This window comes from Macrosteles quadrilineatus, unplaced genomic scaffold (assembly GCF_028750875.1).
Source record: "Macrosteles quadrilineatus isolate MER2022 unplaced genomic scaffold, UCM_ALF_1.0 Scaffold_353__1_contigs__length_88464, whole genome shotgun sequence".
In the NCBI taxonomy this organism is placed as follows: domain Eukaryota; kingdom Metazoa; phylum Arthropoda; class Insecta; order Hemiptera; family Cicadellidae; genus Macrosteles; species Macrosteles quadrilineatus.
This window is the reverse complement of record NW_026542946.1, coordinates 1,070-19,392: the sequence shown is the minus strand read 5'-3', so window position 1 is coordinate 19,392 and position 18,323 is coordinate 1,070.

The following is an 18,323-nucleotide window of genomic DNA, read 5'->3' as shown; positions in this document are numbered from 1 at the left end:
TTATCAAATTTTACTTTTTCTTTGATCATGTGAGAAGCAATACAATCGGTATCAAATATCTTAAATGTTTTAAAGTTTGGTTTTTTAGCTAGTTTTAATGAATATTCTTCATTACCTAATTTTATATCACATCTATTTCTAACATTTTCCATTGTTTTGCCAAATACGGAATTATTCATTAATTTGAAGAAGTCTTTTTCAAAATCTGACTTTGATTGAGCTCTTAATTTTGTATTTAATTGAATATATTTTTTCATATAATTGTCTTGATCAAATGCAATCACTCTATTGACTCTTTTTAATTTTAATCCTTTTTTTAAGTAATATTTTAAATTTCTTGAATGAACCACATTATCTTTTTTATTAAATAATGTAGTACAAAGCTTATTATTATAATGTTCAGGAGCTAATGGTAAATCCTTGTGATTATCATGTAATTCCTTTGGATATTCTAAATCAACATCTAAAATATAACCATAATCAGCATTTTCATCTAATTCTAATATAGTTTCTTTCCATTCATCAGTTGTATATACATTTGGATTCATCCATTTAATATCTTTATATGGTAGTTTTTGACTTAAGGCCCATCCATATAAATTGTTTGCATCTACATATAACATGTAATTTTCAGGTTTATTAGGATCAAAATTTTTAGTATATCTGTTATTTGCTTTACAATACCTTGTAACACATTGAGAAATGCCACCTCTTATACCTTTTTCAATCATCAAATACATATCATAATCGCTTATCAATTCTAATTCTAGTTTTGTTAATTTTAACATAGAGTCCCATGCTAATGATGGTGATGTTAAATAATGTGCAGGATCTAATTTATAGTTCTTTAAACAAACTGACCTAAAATTTTCAAATATATCAGCTAATAGCATCACATCTTGAATATTGTATAAATCAGAATAATTTCCTAATGTTTTAACTTTTAATTTGTTCCAAACCTTTAGATAATGTTTATAGTCTTCATCACTTATATTTTCATCAGTTAAAGAACTATAAAACTGTGCTTTATCTAATATTTTATCATAATTTAATTTTTCAATATCATCTATAAACTCATAAGGAAATATACCTTTAGAAGATAATATTTCAAATGTTTCATCATCTTTTTCAATTATATCAATGTTCGTTATAAATTTAGTCAAGTGTTTAAATTCTTTCAGATTTTTAGCTAACTTGTCAATTGATGAGGCCATAAATCTAAACGTATCTACAAATGAGAATTTTACAAATTTTCTAGGTTTATCATCTTCAAATTCATAACCATATCCTGAATTCACTGAATAATTTATATATTTTTCATCAGTATTTGCTATTAAATCAATTTTACCATATTTTTTAGCTAATTCTTTGATAAACAAATGTGTATCATAGTTTGAACTATTATGACAAAACACAGGTATATTTTGTGGAAATTTTAGATTTAAATTACAACTTGAATGTGCTGCACCTCTAAATTTTCCTGTTAAATGACAGTGATCTCTTACTTTTCGTCTTGTGTCATTATCAAAACCACTAGTTTCACAAATATGACAAACACTTGCTTTATGATATTCAATTTCTTCATTTTTAGTTAAACTCATAGGCTTTTTGTTTTTTGAATTATATTTTTTAGCTATATACTTTGAAATCTCATCTAAGTATTCAAATAATTTATTTGGTACATTTTTCAACTCTTCATCTGTTTTTGCTCTATAACAAATTGGTTTATATATTTTATTAGTCACTCTAGAAACTAAATAAATTGTTAATCCATAAGGTATATGTTTCTGAATTTTATTTGTATATGAGTTATTGGGATTATTTTCACAAGTATTAATCTTTTTCAGAATGCTTTCAAAATCCATATAAACTACATAAGGATGTTCAAGTTTTTTATAATAATTTTCAAATTTAACAGTTTCACCAGGAAATGGCATAATTGGTCGACAAGGTTCAAGAGATTTACAAATTATTAAATGTTCACTTAAATCTTTGTTTTGTAAAAATGTGTTAAACATCTTCTACAAATGAATTTCTTATGTCTATTACTTTTTGTTAATTGAGTAGAAACAAATTTACTTAAATCTGTTATTAAAACATAATGTGAATTATTATCATTTTTTATATACAATAGATCAATATCTAATCTCGCATTGTAATTTTCAGATATTTGTAATGGAACAATCTTTTTATCTTCATCAAATCTGTATACATTAATTGACATGGATGGATAATTATATTTAGAATCAAATGATCTTTTTTCAAATAATTTTATATCTTTTAAACTCATTGGATAATCAAATTCTTTAAAAATTTCATCATTCATGTAATTTTTATATTGTTTAACTCTATGTGGATGATCAAACTTTTTATCTTCATATTTATCAATAGCACATCTAATTGCATAAATAAAACAATATTCATTTTTATTTTTGAAATTTATACAACACTTTTTATTTTTTATTTCAATTGGTAATTCAACATATGAACCACCATTTAATGAATTATGTTTACTTAGTTTTAAATTTAAATCTAAACATCTTTTTAATGACCAACCAGATCCTTTTGATGGTTGATTTAAATTTTCTCTTAATATTAATTTTTTGAATTGATCATCAATAAATTCATCAGTGTTTAATATATCTGAACTTCTTAAAGGATAATACATTTGGGTTTTTTGACTATCACCATTCACTAATTGTCTTTCATATTCACAAGATAATGATAACTGACCTCTTTTATTTTTAAATTCTTGTTTTTCAATCAATTTTTTAATTTCATTTCTTTGTGATTCTAAATATTCAGATATATCTAAATCATCATTTGAATTTGTTAAATAATACTCTTGAAAATAACCTTTTAATGATGACACTTCCTGAATATTTATTACATTTTCCTTTGGAATTGGTTTATTTTTTAAATGATCAGTTAATAATCTAATCAATTCTTTTCTAGTTTTATCTTTTATTTTAATACCATTTTTAATTGATAGATTTTGAATAAATTGTAATGATCTATATTTTAGATTATTAGGATTTTGTTTGATATTATTTAATCTTTTAATTAGTTCATCTCTATTTAAATTGTCAACATTTCTAACAGATAATTTGTTAGCAATTTCTTTTAATTTTTCACTGTTAAATAGTGAATAATTTGTTGGATCATATGACTTCTTTAGTTCTTTTAATTGATCTAAATTTTGGTTTTGATAATCAACTATTTTATTTTGTTTACACCAAAGTTTTAAGTTATTAACTTCAGTTTCATATTTAGTTTTATTTTCAAAATGTTTCTTTGAATTATAATGTCTATTATAATTTTTAGATAATATATTCTTATTACAATAAGGGCATAATATATTTTTATTTGTACGCTCCATTTATTAGGAGAAAAATTTGCACGATTTATTAAAAATAATTTTATTTGAAAATAATTATTGTTGTAAAATATAGATATTAAGATAAATATTTATGTGTTAGTTCAAAAATTATAAAGTATTTTAAATAAAAGTTAAACTTTTTTAAACCAGTAATTTTTTTTTTTAATAATACTTTCAAAACTTAATATCATTTTTATGAATTTTCTAGTTTATTTATGTTTTTATTATGAATTTTAGTTTGTAAATGTTTTTGAAGATAACTAAGCCATTTTAAATCTCTACCACATTCACAATGGGTTGTGACTCTCATCATTTTTCTAACACATTCAATACAAATTGCAAATTTTTTATCTTTACTATAATAATGTTTATGAAAATTTTCCATATCTTTTGTTTCCTTACAATTCAAACATACTTTTTCACTTTTTTCTTCCACTTTAATATTATCATATAACTTTTTTCTATAAATTAAATCACATTCTTTACAATATGAAAGTAATCCATCTTTATATTTTTTATTTTTATAAAAATTATTAATATTTTTTAATTGTTTACACTTTGAACATTCCTTCTCCATTTATATAGTATAAAATTTTACAAATTAGTTTTCTTCAATTCGTAATCATAAAAACTACCAAGTATATCTTCATCATTCAAGTCTTTAATACTATATGTAACAGGATTTGTATTATTAATTCTGGAAACAACAAATATTTCTCTTGACCAATTGTTTTTATATTTATTTGAAAAAGTTGATTTTTTGTCTCCTATTCTAACTCTATCATTTATTTTAAATTTAGATTTTGTAATTATTTTTGGTGGGATATATTTAAAAACTGTATTTAATAAATCATTTTCATTTTCTTTATTTACCTCAATTGGTTTCATTTTAATTGTTGAATGATATGAATTATTATATTCTTTAACTATTTCTTTAAGAATATCAATCCATCTAAAATTTTTATTAATTTCAAATAAAACTTTCATTTTTTCATTTTGAGTCCTATTATATCTTTCAATAATACTTGATTTTTCTTCATTTTCTGTATGATACATTTTAATATTATATTTCTTTAAAATTCCATTAAATTCTTTATTTACAAATTCTAATCCTTTGTCTGTATGTAATAAGTTTGGTGGTTTATGGCCAATTTTTATTGAATCTTTAATTATTTGTTCAAATGCTATAAATACATGTTTTCCATCTTTTTTCTTCAATGGTTTTGACCAAACATATTTAGAAAATGTATCAATAACATTCAACATGTATTTATAACCATCATTTTCTTTTTCATAATTTTTCATAATGATTAAATCAGCTGCCCATAAATCATCAATACCTAATGTAACTATTTTTCTTTTTCGAAATTTTTTTCTTATTAGAGCATGAATTTCTTTAGCTTCAATTATTTGATCTTTTTTATTTAATTCTTTTTTTTATTATTGGTTTAATTTCCTTTTTAATTATTTTACTTTTATTTGTTTTACAAATTGAACATTTAGTAGCAATTCTAAACAAACCATTCTTCATTTCAACAATTTCTGGATTAATATTTTTAGTTTTCTTCTTACATTTATGACACTGAATAAGTTCTTCCATTTAGATATAAACATTTTATATATAAATGGATATATGTTATAGATGTTGTAATTTTAATAACTTTACAATTATTAAAAATTATATAGGATGTAATATATGTAAACAAATTATTTCTGAAAAAAAGATTAACACGATTACTGCTGAAAACAACGTACAGGCGCTCCCCAGTGGCAGGCGAAGCCCCGGCACGCAACCGAATCAGCGAACGCAATTGGCATTCAAATATTTCAGTCTGACGAATCACAAAAGAGCAGTGGTGACTGTGCTGCGTTACCCCGAGAGTGGATGTAGTTCACTGAAACACCCAAAGGTAGCAGCACTGCACGGATCCGTATCCAGTGTCGTTGTAATGTGGGTTGAAGAGAAAAAATCCCCGAAACCGGGACAAAAGCATTGCCAGACAGGATTTTACGGGAAATTTTAGTACCAACCTACACCAAAGTAAAGCTCGCATTCTAAGCTGGCAGGCTGGCAACGATTATAACGTCTCCGTCTGAGGCTAAGCTCACACTGACTCAATATATTTCTGTTGGTCTGGTGCCGACTTTTGTCGGCGCGCGCCACATTGAAGTGCTAGCGACGCCGACTATAGTCGGCGTTAGCAGTCAACGTGTTAATAAACGAAAGAATAAGAATAAACATCTTATAAATATTTTAAGAGAATTTAATCATTTTCAACCATATCGCACACAACAATTAATCAATGAAATCTATACATTATGTATTTTAGACAATAGTTTTGAAATAACACCTAAAAATATAAAATTATTCTTAAAACAAAGAAATTATACAAACTGGATATTTTACTATCAATTCTTAAACAAAATATTCAATATTGATTTTGAATTAAATTTTGAAGATAAAAGAAATATTACAGTAATTTTTAATGCATATTTCAGTTTTACAAAAAGAAATATATCATTTAAAAAACTATTACCAATGATTTTTAAACTTTTAGAATTGAATTTTTATATAAAACCAGAATTTGATGATATGTTTTTAAAATTCTTAAAACATCTATCAACGTTAAATGATCCATGCATAATAAATTAACATAATGGTTTTTCTGATAACATAAGTGATACATCAGATATTATTTAAAAAAAATAGAATTTTAAATATCACACAACAGTTCTAACAAACTGCTGTGTGATATTTAAAATTCTTTTCATATATTTCAATTATTAACTGTTTAAAATTTCTATAATTATTTTTTGTAATAAATGGATCTATTAGAAGAGATTAATAATATTGGAGAATGTAAATTCAAAGAATATAAACCAATAAAAAGTTTAGAATTGAATACAAAATATAAAATAGAAAAATTTGAAAAAGTTAAAGATAAATATGGACCAACAATTATTGTTGAATTAGAAAAATGTAAAGTTCATTTGCCTCATAGATTTATTAATATATTTGATGAAAAAACAATTAAAGAATTAAATAAAAAAGATTTAAACCTAATTATTACTGAAATTAAAACATTCAAAGATAAAGAAACTGTTTTAGTTAAATTTGTATAAAAACTACTCATTAAATTTTAAAATTTTACTTGTTTTTAAAAACATTTCAGTTTGTAGTAAATTTTATGTAAAATATAGACATATTCATGAAAATTTCATCAAAATTATATACTTTTTCTAGAAAAATATAAAAATGTTAGAAATTGACCTAAAAGGGTAAAAAATGTAGCATATTGTATAAAAAAATAGGAAAATTCATTTAATTTTTGAGTGGCTCCTTTTTTGGCCCAGAAGTGACATGAATATATCTACTTATATATATATATATATATATATATATATATTACATTAAAATTCATATTCATAATTTGTTTTTTAATTATTTTCCTCCGTTAACATGTATTGGAGATACACGAATAATAAGCAAATGACTTTAACCAAATTGTTGACCTGGAGATTGAGTTAGTGTACGCCAAATATGGTCTTACTAGTTGCTTTTTTTTATATATGTAAACCTAAAATTAAATTGAGAGGTAAACTTCTTCTAATAAGTGTCACACGTTTACTAACTGTTGTTTAACAAACTATAGTTATATATTGTTTTCTTATTTATATTCCCATTAACTCAGGTGGCAAAGTAAATTGAACATTACTACAAACATTTACAGATCAAATACTCGGTTTTATAGATTTGCAGAGGTTCTATGTAATTTAATTTTCAAACTCATGGTTTACATGTCTAAAACAAGAAACCTTCTGTGGAAACCTTTGTATTGTACTATTCAAATACATTTTGGTCTTTGAATCCCTCTAAGAAATCAAATGTCAAAAAGTTGAACATAAAACGAGCGTTCGCTTTACCAGGTGCAGCGGCAACGCAAATGTTAACTCAGTAAAAGCGAGAGGGCTTAACATGGAAATTAAATTACGTGTTCGAACTGAGTTTTCTTATTTTTTAAATTACAAACGGCAGATTGTAAATTTGTTTATTACATCAACGTTATATCTGATGGTACGTGTAATGCTTGTAACTGAAGTATTTTGTGCAGTTTTGTAGACTGAACATAAACAAAAAAATTAAAATAATCAAGAAAATGTTCAGTAAAGATATTTGGATCGTCTTGTAAAGTCACACGGATTCCTTACATTAACTTTGATGCGCAACATTAACTACAAGATGTATTTGTTATACAGAGTGTCTAGCAACCATATGAACAAACTTTGTCACGTTACCCAGCATGTCAAAAGAAACAAAAAATATAATATACAGTAATATGTATTGAATCTCATTCCGTTTTCGGTATGTGATTTTTACAAAAACATTCATAACTCCTTAACTGTTTGAGCTACAGCGTTGAAAATTAATAAACATGTTTAACTTATTGACCGCTATGTTTGTAAAAAATATGAATAAAAACCTCTTGAAAAGTTTTAAAGTGGCGTGTATTTTTAAACATTCAGGGTCATTGGTTCATACAATCTCTAAATAATTCAGCGATTTTTTATAATAACAGCAAAAATAACACTTAATCTGGTTACAGGGCGAGTTTCTGTTTACTAAACATAATTTAGCTCAAGTCCAAGTTTAAAAAATTAAATGAACGAGCTGTTGGCCCGTCTTACGTCCGGGAATCGAGTAGTCAATTAAAACGGAATAGTTCAGAACATGTAGTTTACACGCACAGTGACGAATTCTGGCAGTTTTAATGGGGGCCAACTGCCCCCAAAACAACCTAATTAACAGTTAATTGTTATTTTTTAGTTGTTGACCTTAACAAATGTCACTTGACTACCTATTTCTTCCATCCGATTAGAGATCTAAAATATAGCGATATGCATTTTAAATTCGATAATTTTACCATCATTAAATAGCAGTTGCGTCGATTTGAAAAGACTTGAAGTGAGATTTGAGACCGATTCACACACACTGCTATTGAGTAGAGTTGCAACAATTGCATGTACCACTTATTGGTACTTACCGCACCTTTACCTCCTTGACCACAGACTGACACCTTAGCTTATGAGGATTCTGGCCACCCATTCTCTTCCATCCCCTGTCTCTTCTTATTTAGATCCAGGTCTAAAGACGTATTTCATAACTTGGTCTTTCCACTTAATTCTTGGTCTTCCAAGTGGTCTTTATCTTGTGGTACTATGGAATATACTTTTTAAAGTTGATTTATCTCCTATCCACCACGCATAGCCTGTCCATCCAAGCCTTTTACTTCTGGAAAGCACCCCTATATCTGGGTGTTTACACATTTCTCTTAGCTCTCTGTTTGTTTTTATCTCGACCACCGTTATCTTGATCTGGTCTGTATATATTGTCTGCACTTTTCAATACTACGGGGAGAGTTATAGTATGGTATTAGTCGACTTTGGTTTCTACTGCACCTTGCAGCTCGTTGGACAGTTTTATAGAGACCTACTACACCAATTGATGCTTTCATTACTAACCAAAATTATAGTATAACTCGCATACATTCGGACATACAGAAAAAGAAGTATCAACACGTATACCCCTTATATCTTAAACGGTTAAGCAATAAATTTCTGAAAAAGGATTTCCCAAATATGAGATGAAATTTATCATGGCATAAACTAAATAACTTACTTACACAGTTTGCATTTACGACAAAACTTGATTAAACTGTTTAAGATGTATAGATCAAAATAACACATTTCCTGATAAAGCAGATCCTTCACGGTAGAAAAAAAACTAAATTTTAAAGAGAAATATTATGCAAGTTACACCGAAGAACAATATTTTTGTATACAAACAACTTGTAACATAAACATTTTAATGACAGTTTATATAACCAGCTGTTAGTTTAACCAGCACTGAAAATACTTTGAATTGCTAGCGTCGGCTGCTAGACTTTTTAAAAATTGAAACTTAATTTCTAAAAAACTGAAAAACTAAATTGAAATTATGGCTTCGACATTCCCTAGTTCTCAAAATTATCTTTCTTTCAACACAAAAATCATGAAAATCCGTCGAGTGGTTGATTCAGAATCGTGAAATAAAAAAACACTGTTTCGTTTTAATATTATAGATGACTTATACGTTTTATTTTGTATGGTTAATAATAATCAAGACAGATTTTTTATAACAAAAGCCGTTCCGCCAACTAACATATATGTTACACACCAAACTCAAACTCATAACAAGTCAAAATTTAAGCTTCCGCCAAGTTACACAAAGCCAACCTCGTCAATAGAACGAAGTTCCTCAACAATAATATATAAATACAAACTGGTGTTATCACTCAACTATTACACTTATTATATAATACTAGCTGACCCGGCGAACTTCGTATCGCCTAAGTTATAGGTTTCCCCTAAGACAGACCGATGGAAAGAAAGTACCGTTACGTTTAATTTTCAAGATGATCTCGTTCGCATCGCTCAATCACGTTCTGGTTGAAGTTCGTTCGCTACGCTCACTCACCTTTGGGTTGGAGCTCGTTCGCTACGCTCACTCACCTTTAGGTTGGAGCTCGTTCGCTGCGCTCACTTGCCTTCAGGTTAGCTCGTTCGCTACGCTAACTCGCCTCCAGGTTGAAGTTCGTTCGCTACGTTTACTCACCTTTGGGTTGGAGCTCGTTCGCTACGCTCACTCACCTTTAGGTTGGAGCTCGTTCGCTGCGCTCACTTGCCTTCAGGTTAGCTCGTTCGCTACGCTCACTCGCCTCCAGGTTGAAGTTCGTTCGCTACGCTCACTCACCTTTTGGTTGCAAATTAGCTGTTGTCATAAATGTAAAAGAAATAATAGTGCTGCACCCTGTTGGTAATCCTTGTAACTTTAATGCTATTGAACATCATAGAACAGAACCAACTTGTTTAATTGAAACAGCTGTTAAGATTCATTAATTCCATTTCTCATAAGGTTAACATGGGAAACTCCAGAGCCACTGGGGCGGAGCCCTTTTAAGAATTTCGAAACGGGAAATAGTTTACGTCCGATTTGCATACCTACAGAATTTACACACCAAATTTCATAACGATCGGTGAAGTCGTTCCGGAGGAATTTGCAGACAAACACTGTGACACGAGAATCTATCTATATATATAATACGCTAAGCCGATTTTTGTGAACAGAACTCCTCTCTCATTTTTGGACCAATTTTGATTATTTAAGTGTCAAAAAAATTGCCCTGATCTGTAGTTTTGCAAAATGTTATTCGTTTTTTGATATCTTTATTAGTTTGGGCAGGATCTTCCATCAAAGTTGAGTTTTCTCCCATAAGATTAACATGGGGAATCTAAATATTTAATTGGAAACTTTGTATCCACTAATTTGAGAGAACGGCCGGGCGTAGAAACTTGGTAGAGGTGTCCAAAGAAAGGTCTTGGTATGTAGATGAGTTATCAAAAGAAAAACGAAGTAAATTCGCTTAGGGCTCTGCCCCAGAAGCCTTTAAAAACCCCTCCACAGATTTGTTTACATTTTGGTCATGTGGATAATACTTTTTAATAAAACAACTGTAAATTGTATTTTAAACAACACACATTTATTGGGAGTTACTGAATTGTCCAAAAATTTCTTATTGAACTATCTTCTATCTATTTTACAGGTTGATTACTGCCTCTTTCACACCTTTTCCCTATATTTTATCATATTTTTCTAGAAGGATCATCATAGGTTCATGAGATTATTGTCATACTGTACATGCTTTTAATCATTGGTAAAATCTTCGATTGTGTAATACGATACAAAATAATTTCAGTGCAGAAGGGAATGGTGCCAAATTGAGCAGTGTCCATATTTAAATAATAAATAATGGTTTACAGCAACTGGATAAAACATTTTACAATATTTATTTAGAAATATGTGCATGATTTAAAAAGTCATTAAGCTGGAAAACTGCAATATACTGCAGACTTTTCAGAGAGGTTACTTCGATTACAGGTAACAACCAATTAACATTATTTTTTGCTTTTTGGAAACGCAACATTACTATGTCATTCGTATTATTTTTTGCCAATGAAGCTGCACAACTATATAAATGAGGAGGCCCCTAAAGTTCAAGAATAAAAGCCAACTTCGCTTCAAGTATATTCCACTACACCTAACATTCCTAAGAGAGATTATATTGACAACTTTATGTAACTGATAAGGCTGAGACAACTAACTGACATCCCCCATTTCAAGGACAGCTTTAACAGTAACCCCACAACCAATTTCTCAAAACTGTGCTAGAGGGTTATTCATTGGCTTAGAAGTACGATACGAACTGACGCGATGTGACGAAGGAAAACTCAAACTTACACTGTAACGGATATACCTCTCTTTGAAGGTAGAACGTGTCTTCCCAACAAACAGATTTCTTTTTCAAATAAAATCATAGATTAATCTGCATTATACCGATGAAATTACTGAAGTGTTTAAGTACAAAGATCCATCAATACGATGTTAATACTATTTAAAGGTTCTTCCAAACGAAGAGATACCAGATAGCATACTATCAACTCCGATGACGTACAGTATGGGAAATATTTTATTCATTGAATGATCAACCATTTTTGGTAACTAACACAATTAATATCATTATTGTTTTTACACTTATTAATCTTTAAACATTGCTAAATGCTCAAAATATGTATAATTTTACTCAATTTATCGCAGTTAGATGAATAAGCGTAAGCCTTGAAAATAACCGTCGATTTCGACGGGTTTCACCTAGTTTTATATATTAGATTACTTAACAAACATATCAAGTATATTCTATGCAGCTTAAATATTTTTCTTTTCTTTTAGAAGTTTGAAACAATAAATTATTTCAAATACCAGACAGTATTGTTAGAGGTGCACATGTAGTCTAATGCAACTCATGATTTCAACACAAAGGTAATGTTTATGCTATGGCGAAGAGTGACAGGTAGATGTAGTAACTAGGGTAGTTACTCCCAAACTTTGTAGCTCATGGCACATGATAGTGTATGAAGAGTCTCTGACTTAACAACTTGTTTTCAGAATTTTGAATCAATATTGTATTCCAGTAGACACGTACATGAATATGGACACATCAAAAAGTGGATTACATGCTGCAAAAACACGAGTCAGAGATAAAACATCATAGTGTGGTGAAAATATATTTTATATGTAGGATTGCTTGGAGGTAAAATTAATATATTAGAACCTAATTTCATTGTCTACTAGCCTCTAGATCACCAAATTTTAGCTGGACCGAGGAAGCAAGTTGATAAAAATATTTAGCCAAGAGCTTAATGAAGAAAAACATTAACAAAATATTCCAATCCAAACAAAAACAACATTAAAACATCAAATATGCTGTCTCATCTCAATCAAAGTTACAGTGTCATAATTCCCAACCATTTATACTAATTATGCATTAACTTTCAAACTGTCCACAACAAAACACATCCTGCTAACAAGTATCGGATCACCAGTCAACAATTCTCATTACTGTTTTAAATCCGCTTTACAATACTTGTGTAATCGGATTTGACATGTTATCCGGCTTTTTGTTCCTCTCTGCATTTTAATTGGTTTACGTATCAACTGACAAACCTTAATTTTGCAATATATGGTTGTTTTTATCTATTTTATTTACAAAAGTGTGCTAGTAGCATTTAGAGAGCAGCAATATAAGCCGTGAACAAGATATGGTTTTATAGAAATACATCTAACCTTAAGTACAGGCAGAGTGTATGCAACAGTAACTAATAATAGAACGCTATGTTATATGAAATGAAAAAGATATTTTTGTAAAAAGCATGTTTCAGGTACTGTTAAGTTGTAAATGAAACTCAAAAAGCAACTTCCTTACAGACATAGATGTATTTTTAAAGTATTTTAGTAAGGGCTTTGCCACACAAGGTTTTATATTTTACAGTGCTAAATTTATAGAGATTCTATCATCAGTTAAAGTATATGTATGAATAGTTGTGTTTCGCATGAAAATTCAAACTTTCTTTGGAATTATGATAACATGGGCTACTCTGTTATTTTCTTTTTGTGTCCTTGGACGCTAGGCACGAGTCCGAGACACGAGCCCTGGATTATTTTTCACCTTACTTCAGGAGACTAGACATAGAAGTTTCAGTATTACCACCTAGATAAAATCACCGCTTAATAAACAAGACTACACAATACAAGAATTCAGATTTAGTGCTGTCGCTGAAGAAACTGACAAAGCAGTAATGAAAATTAAGTCCAAAGAAGTAGGCTGTGATGAAATCTCTAGTGATATGGTTAAAGCTATGAGCCGTTTGCCATTGAAGCAATAGCATATCTAGTGAATGAGTCATTAATTAATTAATGGAGTATTCCTACAAGCGTGGAAGAAAAACATTGCCAGACCAGTTCCTACAACATTGTCTATAGCTAAAATGGAAGACCTCAGGCCAATATCACTAGTCTTGGAGAAGATTTTAATAATAACCAATCAGTTGGACTAATCAGCTAACAGATTTTATTAATAAGAATCATATATTTATTAAGTTACCTAAATTGCAGTCAGGGTTCAGAAAGAACCATATCACCTGCACTGCATTGACAAATCTCTTTAGTGATATGAGAGATGCTAAAGATAAAGGTAGATACAGTTCACTGGTTATGCTTGACTACCCTGAGGCATTCGGCTCAATAGATCATGACATGTTAATTGCTAAAATGCACTATTTTGGATTTAGCTATGACATTACTACATGGATTTGATCTTATCTCATCGAAGGACTGCAGGTTACTAGATTTGGAAATGAGACATCAGAACCCCTCTTCAAACAACGGGGTGTTCTTCAAAGGCAGCTGCTTAGGCCCTGTTCTCTACACACTTACACAGAAGACTTCCATTCAGCATCTCCATGCCTGCAGCACTTATTCCTGCTTCTCTAGACCTGCAGCACTTAGCATCTCCAAGTGGTCATTTGTCAATGGGCTCAAACTGAACCCCGATAAGTACAATGTCTTGCATACAGCGCCTCTGGACCAAATGCAGACCTTGAGAGATGCTGGAGTGTATGTCTGTCTCGAAAGCCGGAGTTTGGTAGTGTGTGAGAAGGCAAAGACGCTCAGCGTCGTGATTGACAGACACCTGAATTTCTCAGATCATGTCACCTTGAGGTTTGTATAGGTTCAGAGGCTTGTTGCCTTAGTCTGCACAACTCCAACTGGTGCAGTCACTAATACTGTCAGCATTTTACAACTGCTTACCTGCATATGGCAACAGCATTTCTCGGGAAAACATGTATCGGTTGCAATGTCTGCAAAAATCCACAATCAGTTTCATTTTATGTTTGAAAAAATTGAGCATGTATCTCCCTTTTGAAAAGTAGCTAGTCTGCTTCCCGTTGAAGTTATGTGCAGGTTGTTGACGTGCTGCATTACCCACAGTACAGAGTGTTATCTCTTTGTAAGCCCGACTATTTACGCTAGAGGCTTCCCGACGAGGTTTCCCAGCCCAGGACACGTCATGGTGGGAAGCTTCACCTCCCAAGAGTTTCTCTAGAGCTTGGGAGGAAGAGCTACTCACATTTTGGACATTCGTTGTACGATGGTCTCCCCAACAGCATGAACGTTGTTGCATCTAGTAAAACATTAAAAAAAAACTTAGAGACTTGTTTTTAAAAAAAATTTTAGTTATTGTCTAAGTGTGTAATGGCCAAATAGTAGGATAATATAACTAATATAGTGACCAAAGTTGTTCTGAAAAGCTGGTGTACCAGAGAAACACTTAATAAAGAAATTATCATTAATTAATTTATTTATTTATAAAATCCATTGGTAATTTGGCGGGTTTTGAACCCAGGACCTCAGGGATCGAAATCCTACGTTTAACAACTAGACCAGCTCGCTCCACGGTGTTCCACTATTTACGTACATCTGGGTAAAACTTACACTTAACTGATACTGAGTTTTTTGTGTATGGTGCTTTAAATGTGTGTAAAACTAATACACATTTTTAGGTTATTGTAGTCAACATTGCTATAAATTAATAAATAACAATCCAAAGCACTCTTGTATTACTCACATTCAACCCATGTTCATTGTTTTATTTAATACTTGATTCAGGTGTAGAAGATTGACCATTTCAGCCATTGTTGAAGTCATATTGCACATGTAAATGGAATCCAGCTTAAGCTTGGTGATTTCTCCGGCCATTTAACTGGAAAATTGAACCTGTGTTCCCGTAGTGTGGATTACATTGGACAGCAATAATGGGAAGCAAAGGTTCAATGTTTTTCACACCAGGTTTGATGTGACGAGTGTTACCAAAATATTCAACTGTATTTAAAGTGCAGGTACAGCACCCAGTACCTGTTTAAATTATCCTCCGTTCTGATGATTCTCAACCGAATTTCCTATTTATATTTTGTTTTATTTTTAGTAAGTTCCCTATAAGGGAACTATCTGCACGGTAAGACCTAGGCGCAGGACCATTCACTTTTTCATTGTCTCCAGAAGCCAAAGACACCATTTGTTCAAATATATATATATACAGGGTGATTTGTACTCACTGTGACAAAATCTTTTTGGTGTAAGTACAAAGTAAATGATGTGTGATGATGCATATCAAATGTTCCAAGTCTAAAATTTAGCTTCCCAAAAAAATTATTTTATGTTTTTCAAAAATAACCATGTTTTAAAACTTAATACAGCGATTGTCTCAATTACCTGTATATGAATTTGAGTAGATAATGTAATTTTCGTGTTCTACATAAAACTTTGAACAAGAATAATAGAAAATGACGGAGGATCAGTTGTAAAACCTCCATTGTAAATAGATTCAAAGATAAAAATTAAGATATTTGATAAAAATTTTAAAAACAATGGTCTATTGCATTTTTCACACCCTGTATACAAGAAAGTGTCGGAATATGTTAAAAACTGCGCCATTTTATAAGCTTTCCAACCATATGCTACAACATTGAGCTTTATGTCTGCTTATGTACGCTTTAATGGTTTGAAGACTACAAAGAATGGTGTCTTTAACATTTAAAACATAGAAAGTCGGCATGTATTAAGCAAAAGTTGTATTTTAGATTCAGCTTGAACAGTAAAAACAGTAAAAAAGTTCCCTGTCTTCTGGTATTCAAACCACTAAAACAAACAAAATAATATCTAAACCTCAATAGTGTAGCATATGGTTGGAAAGCTTATAAAATGGCACAGTTTTTTGGCTCATTAAAACATGTATGTATTTTTATTGTCATAAGTCTCTGTTAAGTATATTTGGTTTTATAATCACTGTTTGTAGCCAATGTTTTTGGAATAAACTATATATTCATTAATTTATTCATTCATTCATTCATTCATTAAACTTGAAAGAGTTCACAAACCAGCATGATCGGACTATGGGAACGGGGTTTTATGGGGTAAAAATAGGTTTTTCTCATTTACGACCCTAAAAACAAAAAAAATTACATTTTCTCTCTAGGCCATTTTAAAGAGCTTAAAAAAAATTGTTTTTATATCAAAAGAGTTTTTGCGGTTATTGGTAACGATGAAAATTAAAAAAATTGATAATTTTAAATTCCTATGTTATTCTCTTGGATAATTTTGTAAAATGTTTTAGTTTGTACTAGCTGTGTGCCCGTTCTACGCACGGGGATCTTATCATAGTCAGTTAAAACCTTCTTATATAAAGCACAGCAGTTGGTTGGCATACTTTCAGATATGCTGACAAAACTATTCCTTCGCAGATACAGTATCTGACAGTTTCAAGCCAAAACTAATGCTTCGCAATTAAATGTCACCCGGATCTTGTTGGTCCATATGTTATATCCAATGATTAAACTAAATAAACGGTATCAGCATTCTGACACATACTTTCTCCCATAAGTTTGTCAACAACCTTTATCATGTGTAAGCGGTGAGAGTAAATATACGGAAATGGGATTTGTACAATTTTGTTCAGAATTTAAAGGACTATAACATAATGGTTAAAAGTATTTAAGGTACTACCTCAACCTCTTAATTTAACACTTTATTCGGGTTGACATTTTAATTATCAAGGCGCTCTTGTCCTTTCCGTGAAACATTGAGAAACAAGGACATTAATGCGTTACCATCATACATACACACAAAAATACCGAACTTAATTAGGGAATCTGCTACGCTTTAAGCATAAAAAGGTACATATAAAATTAGTACTTTAAATCTTTGTTAATGCCATAAAATTTGATCATAACAATTTATATTTGCTTGGACCGGAGATGACTCGAAATTCTGTCAAAATGCTATCTGAATCGGTTTGCTATATGAAATGAAGTACAGTAGGCCTACTATAGACGATTTAGATTGGTAATTTGTAATAAAAATTACCAAAATAGGCCACGAACTATTGATAGCCTACATAAACAACGTTCAAAGTGTTTGAACAATTCATGATGGTTTGCTGAATAAATGTTTTACTAAAATGCGTTATAGTTTTCTTAGCATAACATTTTGGAATCCAGACAGAAAAAGCAAAAATTATACAGTTAAGACATCAATTAAATTGAATAGGCCTACGCCTGTAATAAATAAGGTGCAACACCAACGATAACTAATTTGTAAATTACTGTAATGTGTTGGTACGTAAAAATGATTCTTGCTGCTACTAAAGGTTAATACCCCCGCCGCAGCAAACCTGCAGACTAAGCGAATTTCCATTTGCCTGATTGGATTTACACTAAAATGTCTCCTTAAAAATATCACATTTATTCCCTATTTAAATAGAATCAGTTTAACACATACTTAGGTTTGCTGCAACAGGGAGGGTAAAAGTTTTTTTTTTATGTAAAATGTTAATAGTTAGTAAGAAATTAAAACATTTTCCAAATTTGGGCAAAATATGTTAATAAACAAGCAAACTACAACAGTTTACTTATTCCCCATAAGAATAACATGGGAATTTTAAATTAACAATTTCTC